This window comes from Solanum stenotomum, chromosome 9 (genome assembly GCF_019186545.1).
Source record: "Solanum stenotomum isolate F172 chromosome 9, ASM1918654v1, whole genome shotgun sequence".
NCBI lineage: Eukaryota > Viridiplantae > Streptophyta > Magnoliopsida > Solanales > Solanaceae > Solanum > Solanum stenotomum.
The window spans coordinates 23,520,051-23,531,795 of record NC_064290.1 but is presented as its reverse complement, the minus strand read 5'-3'; the positions used below and the strand labels follow the sequence as shown (position 1 = coordinate 23,531,795).

General features: G+C 35.3%; 1 long non-coding RNA gene across 1 annotated transcript; it reads right to left on the bottom strand.

Annotated features, from left to right (window-relative positions):
- Positions 1-7,668: 7,668 nt before the first annotated feature.
- LOC125877175 (uncharacterized) lies at positions 7,669-11,508 on the bottom strand. Its single transcript, XR_007447583.1, has 3 exons — positions 11,382-11,508; positions 11,175-11,263; positions 7,669-7,923 (listed from the first exon to the last, which is right to left on the bottom strand). It is a non-coding gene; the product is annotated as an uncharacterized LOC125877175 (long non-coding RNA).
- Between the last annotated feature and the right edge of the window lie 237 nt (positions 11,509-11,745).

Genomic DNA, 11,745 nt, shown 5'->3' with positions numbered 1-11,745 from the left:
ATACTCAGACTTCTTCCGGTTTTGCCAACTTTGGCTATTTAACTACTATCACCCTTATGAATATTGTCACCCATTCCTTCATTGAGCAATTTTCGTTATTTAGCACAAATGTGGGCTATCTAGGTGTTACCCAACCAATATAACGAAAATCAAGTAGCACCCATTGCAATCTCAGTTAAATTAAAGCACAAACAACAAGGCATTCGACTATTAAAATATTTCAGGCAACTAAGTTCGAATTACACATAGCATAACAACCTATTTATATCAAAGAGGCCCAGCACACGTCATCCTAATACTACAATTGCAAGTGACTGTAAAAACTTTTAAGATAAATTCGGGGTTATATGGACTAACCTTTAATGCTGATCGAATTGCTCTTTGAAACGCTAGGCAGCAAAGAGATCCAAACCCCAAGCACTAATTCCCAATAAAGATACTAATGGAATGGTAAAAATCTAAGAAAAAGTACTTATGGTGTGATTTTGAGGTGTCTGAAACGAGGGAAAGTGAGAGGTTCAAAAATTTGACCTTTTTGACTTTATATAACCGTTCAGTTCTCGGTTATTCGGCGACGTTAGTCTTGTTGCCGATCAACTGGGCGACACACCGAACGCATACTTACCTCGCCGAGTTTTACAGGACATCCCTTATTTTGGGGTCCCAACGACGGATTAAGTCGGAATCGCCGATAGGTTCGGCAATTCGCCCACTGGCTCCTTGGCTCGCCAACTTGCATTTTTCAATCCCTTTTTCACTTTAACCTGCAAAATCAGCACACCATTATTCGAACAGAATAATTAAAAGCAGTAAAACCTTGGGTTGCTTCCCAAAAAGTGCCTTATTTTACATCGTGGCATGATGCAAGTTCTGTCTCATTCTCCGTTATTGGGGTTGGCCCTAGTGTCACTAGGTGCCCCCAATATGTCATTTGGGTGGAGATGAGGCTCTGCAAAACTCATGAGTGACCTGATTAGTTGGATTGATCTAGAGTGAGATCCAATCATTTGATTCAACACTTCAATATTATCCTTCATTTCTTCCAACACCCGATCTTGATCGGTGATATTCTGGAGAATGATGTGAAGTGTGTCCTCGACACGATTTTTCTCCCCATTTTTAGACTTCTTCCACTCATGAGGGGGTATATACTTTCCCTTGTTGTTGCATTGAACTTCCACCTCTGAGATTTTGGTGGACAAATCGTTTAGCTGAGATGTCAGTATGGTCAGCGTGAAGTTCTTTTGAACTCCTTGGCTCATATCAACCAATTTGCCACTACTCTGCTCATCCATGCTCACCTAATTGGACAACTCAACCAAAACCAAGACTAAAAGTAAAGTTAGTGAACTACAACTAAGAACAACAAAAACTCTACTAATCTAAAAATTCTCAAATAACACCACTCCCTGGCAGCGGCGCCATTTTGATGCTTACTATGACCAACGACACTAACCTACAGTACGAGTGTGTACGATCGTCGATAATATAGTAACCCAACTAAAGGTTGGGGTCGTGTCCCAAGGGAGAGGTTTTGAGAATTAATAGAAAAATAAAATTTAGTTCTAATTAGTCGTAGCTAAAGACATTAACGAACAAAATAAATTGTAAATTGAAGGGGGTGACACAAAAGTGTAAAATATCAATTGGGGATTTTGTCACAAGTAGTAAAAACAGCTAAAGTAAACAAGAGAATCAAGTATGGGAGAAAGATCTTGGGGTGTGACCGCAATACAAGTTGACACAAATCGTTGGGTACATGCTTTCGATGGGAAATTTACAAGATAATAGTGACTAGGCTAAGCTTTAGATGGAAATAAGTTCCCTCTCAGACAACTTACCCCGTTTCAAATGGGTTCCTCTAGGACACCCACTTGCCGCATGTAGACCAGCCTACGCCTTACCCCACTCACTCTCTCGAGCTGAGTGTTAGGATATGGGACTAGGGTTCACCCTCTCGGGCTAAACCTCATGTCGACCCACTCCATAGGCCATCAGTGTAGTGGTCTTGGTTTCGCGACTTCCCTCTCGGGTAAGCCGAAAGCACATGGGTGGTTTTGTATTTTCAACTACAAACCCATTAAATTAAACCACAACCACTAGGTGAAATCACCATTAAAATACATCTAACCTATCAGTAAGCAAGACCCAACAACAATATCAACACATATTTGCTAAATCACACCCCAAGAATGGGGGTTTTTAGCCACACATCAAGAAATAACAAAATACACCTAAAATGATGTTAAAATCAAATGGGTATAAGAAATTAAACCTTGATTTAAGCAAAGGAAGAAGAATGGAGAAGACCCACTTCCAACTTGTGGAAGATGAAATCATTATCTCTTCAAGTCTCCCACAAAACCCTCTCCAAACTTGAGAGAAAATATCCCAAAAAGTACTATTCTATTTTGGAAATTAAAATAAATGTTCGACTCTTCTAAAATTAATAATAATTTTAGTATTTATAGACTTCAGAAAATAGTGTTGACCGATATTTATAGTCTATTTCATCATCGTTTCGTGCTTACCTTCAGCATCTTCATGTTCTGGACCATTGGGCGGTATAGTACTGCTTCGTGGAAATATTCAACGAAGCGTCGACTGCTCCTTTCATCACCTTTTGATCCTTCTTCTTCAGGGCTTCGCGCACTGGAACAAAGGGAAGAGTGAATCCCTTCGGTGAATCGCCAAGTGCTTGGCGATGCTCAGGCTTCAGCTTCTTCATTCTTTTTAGCCTTTTTGTTCCTTTTTGCGCCTAAGTGTCCATGCTTTCAATAAAACTTCAAATACCTGAAACTTCAAAGTTTTCATCAGATATTGAGACAAAATAAGCATTCGATGACACTATTCGATGCTAAGTAAAACAGCCCATGAAAATATGCAAAACTAAACTACAAACAGTAATAATATAGGTATTTTCTTGTCTCAAAACTAGGTTATTTTCATATGCATGTCTCAAATTATCAGTTTTCATGATTTAGGATGCTTTCAGATAAAATATCTATCAATTTCACTATTCATAAGCAACTCAAATATTATCAGTTTGTCTATATTATTAGATTATTACTGTTTGTAGTTTATTTTTGCATATTTTCATGAGCTATTTTCCTTAGCAACCACTAAAAAGACTTCTAAGCGAAAGAATAATCAATGCATGCAATAACACTATTCAAGAATTACTTAGTTCCTATTCATACTTTGTTTATCGCTCATGGTTCCCACATCCCTATTTGTGGATTTAGTTACCCATAATAGCAAGAACACAATTCATAGTTTTAGATGAAGAAATCATGAACTTACGTAATGAGAAGAATAAACCCAGAATCTCAACTTGAATTTCAAAGTAAAAATCTTCAAAACCAACTTAGGAAATCAAGATTTCCTAAAGTTGCAAGTTAATCTCCAAACCCAAAAACTAGAACTAAAATAATAAGGTCTAACCCCAAAAAGGAGGTTTACATGCCCTATATATAGAAAAACAAGTCCCAACTAAAAACGAAACGAAATAAGGAAATAAAGTTTCTGGACGCGGTTGCAGTTGACGACACTAACCTACAGACCGTGGACTGACCTACGATCCATAGGTCCCTTCCGTGGTTTGGGACTTAGGCAATTTTTTTGAAGTTTGGAACTCCAACTCTCAGTACCGAATGACGGCACAACAGCACGGATCATGACTTGATCCATGATCTGTGGATCCTCTTCCGTAGTCTCATACTTAGTTTGATAATAATTAGGTACTGGAACACTTTCTCTGAATCAGTTGATTGACCTTCAAGACGACCCGTAGTTCAAACTACGCTCTGTCGATCATGGTCGTGGTTCCACACTTAGTCAAGAATTCCCTGATTATTTCTTCAAGCCTTTCCCATCAATCTACGCCCTGCGCCTACAGACCGTGACTGGACCTACGGTCCGTAGGTCATGTTCGTAGGTGGCTTTTTCTGCAACCTTTCTTCAGTTGTCTCCTAGCTCCCATGTCTGAACTTATTTCCTGCAAACAAGATAAAAACACATTTATACCACTACAAAATGGCCCTAGACACACACAACTCTTAAGTGAAATGTATTAAAAATACCGTAAACTCACGGTATATCAACACCCTCAACTTAAATTCATTGTTTGTCCTCAAGTAACGCACTAAGACCCTAAACGTCACTTGTATAGAAGCAAGCATTCAAGCACAAGCAATCACATGGCTCTCTATCCCGACTCTCCTTTTTAGTGCAAATCTTTTCTCTTAGACTCAACAAGCTAACTCATGCGGATCAAAATATGACAAAGATTGACCAATCAACACACAACATACATTGTTTGGCTATCACCAAGGTACCAACATTCCGACAATGTAACTAGTGCCCTTACTTCAAACGAAATCTTTTTTTCACACAATGAATATGATTTTGAATACAAGGATTCATTCAACACTCACGCTCAGAAGTAATTTCAAGTACAATTAGTTCTCAATACCATAGGCTTGCCCTTATTTTCACTGCTTAGACTCTCCAAACTAGTTGCTAGGATCACTATAGGACTTTTCTTAGCTTGTAACATAGGTTCGGGGTCAGGTGTGGTACATTTAGGTACTTTTTAGTGACTTTCTACGCTCCTTGACATTACATTGGCTATTTACCTCTTTCTTGACCTATTTTTGGCAACTTTTCATCTCAATTTCTTTCCCTTAACTCTTTTCAACCAAGGATGCGACTTTTGAATTTTTGACTCTTATTTCTCATTTTCTTCTTTTTCTTTTACTTTCTTTTCTTTTATTTCTTTTCACACTTTTGTTTTGCTTCTTTTGCACAAAGTCACATCCTTTTTCATATTTTGTCCTCTTTTCAACATGAAACTCTTTTCATTCCCTTTTGATCCAAATGTTTGAGCCTAAAATTGACCAATTATTTTGATTCACCTAACTCACCTTCCCTTAAAAACATCATCGTGGCCCCGGTCTTCCTTGGATATGTGCACCTTGACTTAGGCCAAAAGCCTAAGTTAAGGGTGGCTAAGCGTAAAATTTTACCTTAATCTTAGCCCTGGTCTGACATCGGACATTGTGCACCTCAACTAATGCAAAATGCATAAGTAGTGGTAAGTATTTCCGCTTGTCATGCGGGTGACCCGCGTTCATTCCCCGACAGTGGCGCCAAAATTTGATATGCTCAAATTACACCTCCCTATGCCCATGCAGATCGTCTGATGCCATACCAAAGAACAAACCCCTCGATGTAAGCATTTGCATCAGACTGCTCGTCACCATGAATGTATGCCCTACAAGTAGAGGAGGTAGAACAATGGGTCATTCAGATTCAGTGGCATTGAAGTCGACCCTATAGTTATCACGCAGCCTCAGTTATAGTGGATTTTGTACCTCAATGCATCTCCCAATAGATTTCCACCTTGATTTTCAGCATTCTCATTATTAACCCTAGGAAGCTGCAACTCAGCTCCATCACCTAGATTTCCTCCGATAGGATTGATTGGGACCCCTTGATTATTCATCCTTTGCAAAGTTCTGTTCAGTTTTGGATCGTAAGGAGTCAGTGGTTCACCTTGACTCTATGTACTTGGCATACACTAGAGTAGGAACCTGAGAGAAACAAAAACAAAAGAAAAAGTAAAATTAGGAAATAATTAACTAAAGTTCAATAATGTAGTTTAACTTAATCTAAAAGCCTTATTCCCCGGCAGCGGCGCCAAAATTTGATAAGCTCAAATTACACCTCCCTAAAGAAGTATAAGCGATCTTTATCAAGTAAAGAACCCAACTTGGAGGTTGGGGTCGATACCACGAGGAATATGGTTTAGACTTAAACTTAACTTACGATTATATTCTTTTAGTCAACATATTTCCAAAACAAGTAAGTTAAAGGGAGGGTTTGTGAAACAAATAATTGATTGTTGTCAAGTAACAAGTGAGCAGGATTCAAACTTTGTTGTTATCAATGAGAGAAAGTAACTAGGGTGTACGTGTTCCCCATAAGCTCATAACGCGGTAATCCTAGTAATAGTAATCATTTCCTAGTGTATTACATGCAAAGTGATAAGTTAGGTATCTCTAATTCCTTAGCCTGGCAACTAGAGAATTTCACCCCGCACCTTGGTCCAGCTACATGTGTATAATTTACTAACTCTTACCTTTACCTCATAATAGACATCACATCAATGTATGGCTTAGTTTTCACCCTCGCACCAATTGACATTAGACTATTACATAATATCACACTAAATCTATATTGATAATTATTTTCTTATTAACTACCTCCTTGGTCCGGTAAGTAGCAACAAAGCGAGTTCTAACGTTTGCAACCGCTAAAAAGACTTCTAAACGAAAGAATTATCAATGCATTCAATAACACTATTCAAGAATTACTTATTTACTATTCATACTTTGTTAATCGCTCATTGTTCCCACAACCCTAGTTGTGGATTTAGTTACCCATAATAGCAAGAACACAATTCATATTTTTAGATGAAGAAATTATGAACTTACGTAATGAGAAGAACAAACCCAGAATCTCAACTTGAATTTCAAAGTAGAAATCTCCAAAACCAACTTAGGAAATCAAGAATTGCTAAAGTTGCAAGTTAATCTCCAAACCCAAAAACTAGAACTAAACTAATAATGTCTAACCCCAAAAATGAGGTTTACATGCCCTATATATAGAAAAACAAGTCCCAACAAAAAAAGAAACGAATTAAGGAAATAAAGTTTCTGGACGCGGTTGCAGTTGACGACACTAACCTACATACCGTGGACTGACCTACGGTCTGTAGGTCCCTTCCGTGGTTTGGGACTACGGCAATTTTTTCGAAGCTTAGAACTCCAACTCTCAGTACAGAATGACAGCTCAACAGCACGAACCGTAACTCAATCCACGGTCCGTGAATCCTCCTCCATAGCTCATACTTAGTTTGATAAAAATCAGGTACTGGAACACCTTCTCTGAATCAGTTGACGGACCTGCAGGACGGCCCGTAGGTCGAACTATGGTCTGTCGATCATGGTCGTGGTTCCACACTTGGTCAAGAATTCCCTGATTATTTCTTCCAGCCTTTCCCATCAATCTACGCCCTGCACCTACAGACCGTAATTGGACCTATTGTCTATAGGTCATGCCAGTAGGTGACTTTTTCTGCAACCTTTCTTCAGCTGTCTCCTAGCTTCCACGTCCGAACTTATTTCCTACAAACAAGAAAAAAACACATTAATACCACTACAAAATGGCCCTAGACACACACAACTCTAAGTGAAATGTATTAAAAATATCATTATTACAAGAATTAAGGCCTTTAACGAAGGGATATTTGGTCGCTGAAAGTCATATTCCGATCGTTATTGGTCAATAACGACTAAATGAAATCCGGTCGTCGCCGGTCGTTAAAAGCTCCATCGTTAAAGGTTAACGTCTCTAAAATTCTTTAGCGACGGTAAAAAATTCAATCGTTATACCACCTTTTAACGACCGAAATTTCCTTCGTTGATTGCTACTCCAATCACTAAGAAACTTTAAATACGATGACATATCTTGTCGTTATGAGTGCTTTTTGAATTATTCCTTGGCTAATTATATGTTAATTTTTAGCAATTAAAAATGCAACCATTAAATAACTATGCATTCAAATAAGTAACCAAAACGTACAAAATAATCTGTCCATATCGAATTTCATAGTAAAATAAACAAAATCAAATCATCACTGCCAAAAATATATCAAATTAAAAGTATGATATTTTATGTGTTCACTCTTAAGACGAATAAAAATGTAATTGTAGCATATATATAATGGAAACATCTTTAAAAACCTCCTAGCAAAAAATAAGTTTCCTTCCACTTTCAATGTTTTCTCTAATATGTTTTGTTGCTTATACTGGCTTCCACATTCTTCATAAGCAAGTTATCCGATCTTCAAATCTTTATCTGTTAAAAAACCAAGTTCATATAAATTTAGTAACAATCCCAATAACTATTTCTTTTTCACAAAAAAAAATTAATCACAGATAAAGAAAACGCAACTTTAATAAGTGTCAAAACAAATTTACTCTACCAGAAAATTAAACTGATTGAAACTATCCAATAAGAAAGCAAACATAATATAGTCTGAAAGACAACTCCAGGAATAATCAACATAGAGCTTCTAGCAACTGTCCAAATAAATTTAACTAGCAATAGCAAGCAAACACAATTATAGTTATTCATGTGGCAACATTATCACAGTGAACATGAGATATTGAATATATATGATTAATAATACAATTAAAAAACTATACTTCACACTAAATTAAAAGGATGTATTCTTGGAAAATTTTGTTATCACAACAACTCGAAACATTTAGCTAGTGTTATCACTTCTACATTATGTGCCTTATACTAGGACAAGACTATCTTTTGACCTAGAGACGTTTATTTATGCCAACTATTTTATATATTTTTGTTTACTACTGATAGGACAGACGAGGACATGAAAATCATGATAAGCGAAAGAACTCTTGTGAGCAAATTCAAATACCGCATGTCTATACGTGAAATGTCTATCAGCTAATGTATGATGTGATAACATAGAGTCTATACGTTCTTAGCACACTCAATTAGTCAGGATACCACTACAGCTAAAACACAATTTCTAACAACACATGAAGGATGTACATAAAAATTATTCTCTATTAGCTGTGGGTTTAAAATCATCCTGAAACATAAGCGTACAATTTCTAACTACTAAAGCCATGAAGTATCATATTGAAGAAAATGTGCATTTCTTAAATAGAACAAACTTTCTAGAATAATGATTTCTAATCTATCAAATAAAACCTTAAGGTATCTTAGGCAGTAGATACCATGAAGGTTCATTTATAAACTAAATAAGAAATAATTAATAATGATATACTCATGACTCCATACAATTTTGAAGATATAGTGGACATTAAACATGATAATGTCAAATAATGAAAGTTAACAAATTTAGACTAAGAAATTTGAGATCAAAATCAAATATTAGGTGGGCTACAAAAACTTATTTAGAAGCTGCACTTGATAACATAGTATGGTATAAGAAATTTCTCAACCTTATTCCAAAAAGGTTGGAAGGCATATGACAGACTAAGAAAATATGAAGACAGCTAAAAGCTGAGTAAATATCTCAAAAGGGCACTCAACATTGAAAAGTTATCTATATAGCAAAGTCATTGAACTTTGACTTGTATAAAAAAAAGTCACTCAACTTAGGTCATTGTATTAATTAAATCACTCAACTAAATTTATTATTGGACTATTTAGTGGCATTGGTGGCTGTTGTAGGAAGGATAGTGCTGGAAATTTCTAAATCCAAGAAAACATGTGAAATGAAAACAAAAGCAAAGAAGGGTGAGTTTTTGGAAATTAGTGTTATGGTTGGTAGAAGCAAAATGTTTGTTGCTATGGTCACAAGAACTCATACAACACTTGAAGGACCATGTTTTTCATAGTTTGGGTCATCCGATTGAGATTTGCTAGCTTGTTTTGTATCGACATGTAGCTGCATCAGTCAGTAGGTGAAAAAGTATGATAAGTGAAGGTTAACAGAGGAGGACCTTAAATTACATGTAAAAAGTTATCTTGAAACATCCACAAATTCTTGGTATCAATGTAGATGAAAGAAAAAGATACGATGATAACTATAAGCTGAGGATAGATTTAACTTATTTTCACTTTAATTTTCTTTAGTATGATAAGTTATGAAATGAAATTGAAGAAGTGAGGATTCATTTAGCCAATCCCAACTTATTTGTGTTAGAGGTGTAATTGTTGTTGTAGCTTATTTTGTTGTTTTTAAAGGTAAAATCATTACTTGTATAGTTGCATTTCTGCAAGAGTTAGTACAAAATATTCATGGCCAGCTTGTACATTCTTTTCCTACAATTTAGTTGTGTGCAAATATCTTTTCAATGATAAATTTAGTTGAGTGATATCATTGAGACAACAATCTAAGTTGAGCTATCTCATTAATACAAAACAAAGTTTAATGACTTTGTTAGATAAATTTCCTAAAGTGAGTGGCCTTTTGAGATGTGTTATCCTAAAAGCTCCAGTAATGTAAAAGAAATAAAAACTAGCAACTAACACCACATAATTGAGAAGCACAATAGTATCACTTCTAAGACTCAAATAAAAAATTAACCTATAATTTTCATTTCAATATAAAAAATTATACAAAATAGTATGCAAACTACAAGAAGTCCAGAACATATATATGGATCTCAAAATCTAGAATATCATAAATCACCAATAATAAAAATGTATACCCATTTATACTTTGATTTCTAGAGGCAACAACAAATGAATTGCCTCCAAGTTAAAAAGAATAAATGTTAAAACTAAAATCCATTCTCCAAATTTAGAAATATGCAAGTAAATTTCCAGAATAATAAGTAATTTCCTTTGACACTTACACCTACCTATCCACTGTAACATGGTGGAAGAAATATTCCTTTAAACTTTCACTAAATGGGAAAGATATAATTATCCAAGGACCAGATAAAAAGAAAAAGAACAAAAAGAAGTGAAATACAAGTATCACTTACCTAAGTAAAAAAATCTCAGCTACATAATCATACTATGTGAGCTTAACAGGCTAGTGATAACAAATTAAAATATGGAATGGCTAATCTCTGCCTCCAAAATTAAACATGCTAGATCCTAGATGACTTAAATAGCAACGATGTCATATATCTCCTACTACTATTACTACTTATTTTTTATAAGTATCACTACATGATATAACCAGAAACTAAAAAAAAGATATATGCAAGCATAAATACACTTACCAGAGAGCTAATGAAATTATAAACATTTGATGTACTCCTATAAAAATAAAAAAAGATGACTCAGTAACTTAGCCAATGACACATGTAAACTTAATTGCCTCCATAAAATGCAATACCATCGGTCCAATCACGACATACTCCAATTCTAACCTTCTAATTACAAAAAAGGCATACATAGGTAATTCCAAGTCAAAAGTATAAAATAAACAGATTTGAAACTTTTGACAACAATTTTAAGTTCAAAGGAGAGGTAACGGTTACTCTTTTAGAAATTGGCTAGACATCTGACTTGAAATTCTTATAAGATAAGCCAATATTTTTTATTAAATGCTTTGATAATTGAAAGACAAAGGAGAAGTGCGTGGATGTTACCTCTTTTGTTTTTAATTTTTCACTCAACAACGATTACGGAAATCTGTTGTCACAAGGGCGGCCCTTAGCGATACCTTCCAAACTCAAGCCTGTAAATTATCCAAAAAGCAATGCTTTTATATTTAAACTGACCGTCGATACAATTTTACATATAAAATAGTGATGCCCAAACATGTAAAAATATGTGAATTAGGGCTAGAGAGAAACCTGAAAATGTCGGTCACCCAATTTACCTGAGCAAGATGGAGATGTATTGAAGGTTAGGGCTAAAAGAAAAATTCTTCTTTGAAGGAGAAGAGATAGGGTTTCCACGAGTAGGAGATAACAAATAAACTTTAACAAGTAAATTATAGCAAAATAATAGATCTGACCCTCTTTTAAATATAAGTCTAGTTTTAACCACCACAATCACTATTTTTAGAAACCAGAATTTATCCTTTAATTTTTTTTAATTAATAAATTACTTTTAATAAATGTTTTCGTTATAAATACACTTCTAACGACAGTATTTATGACCCTTCGTTAAGAAGTGGTCGTTAAAAGTGAGATTATATCAATCATCATTGGTACT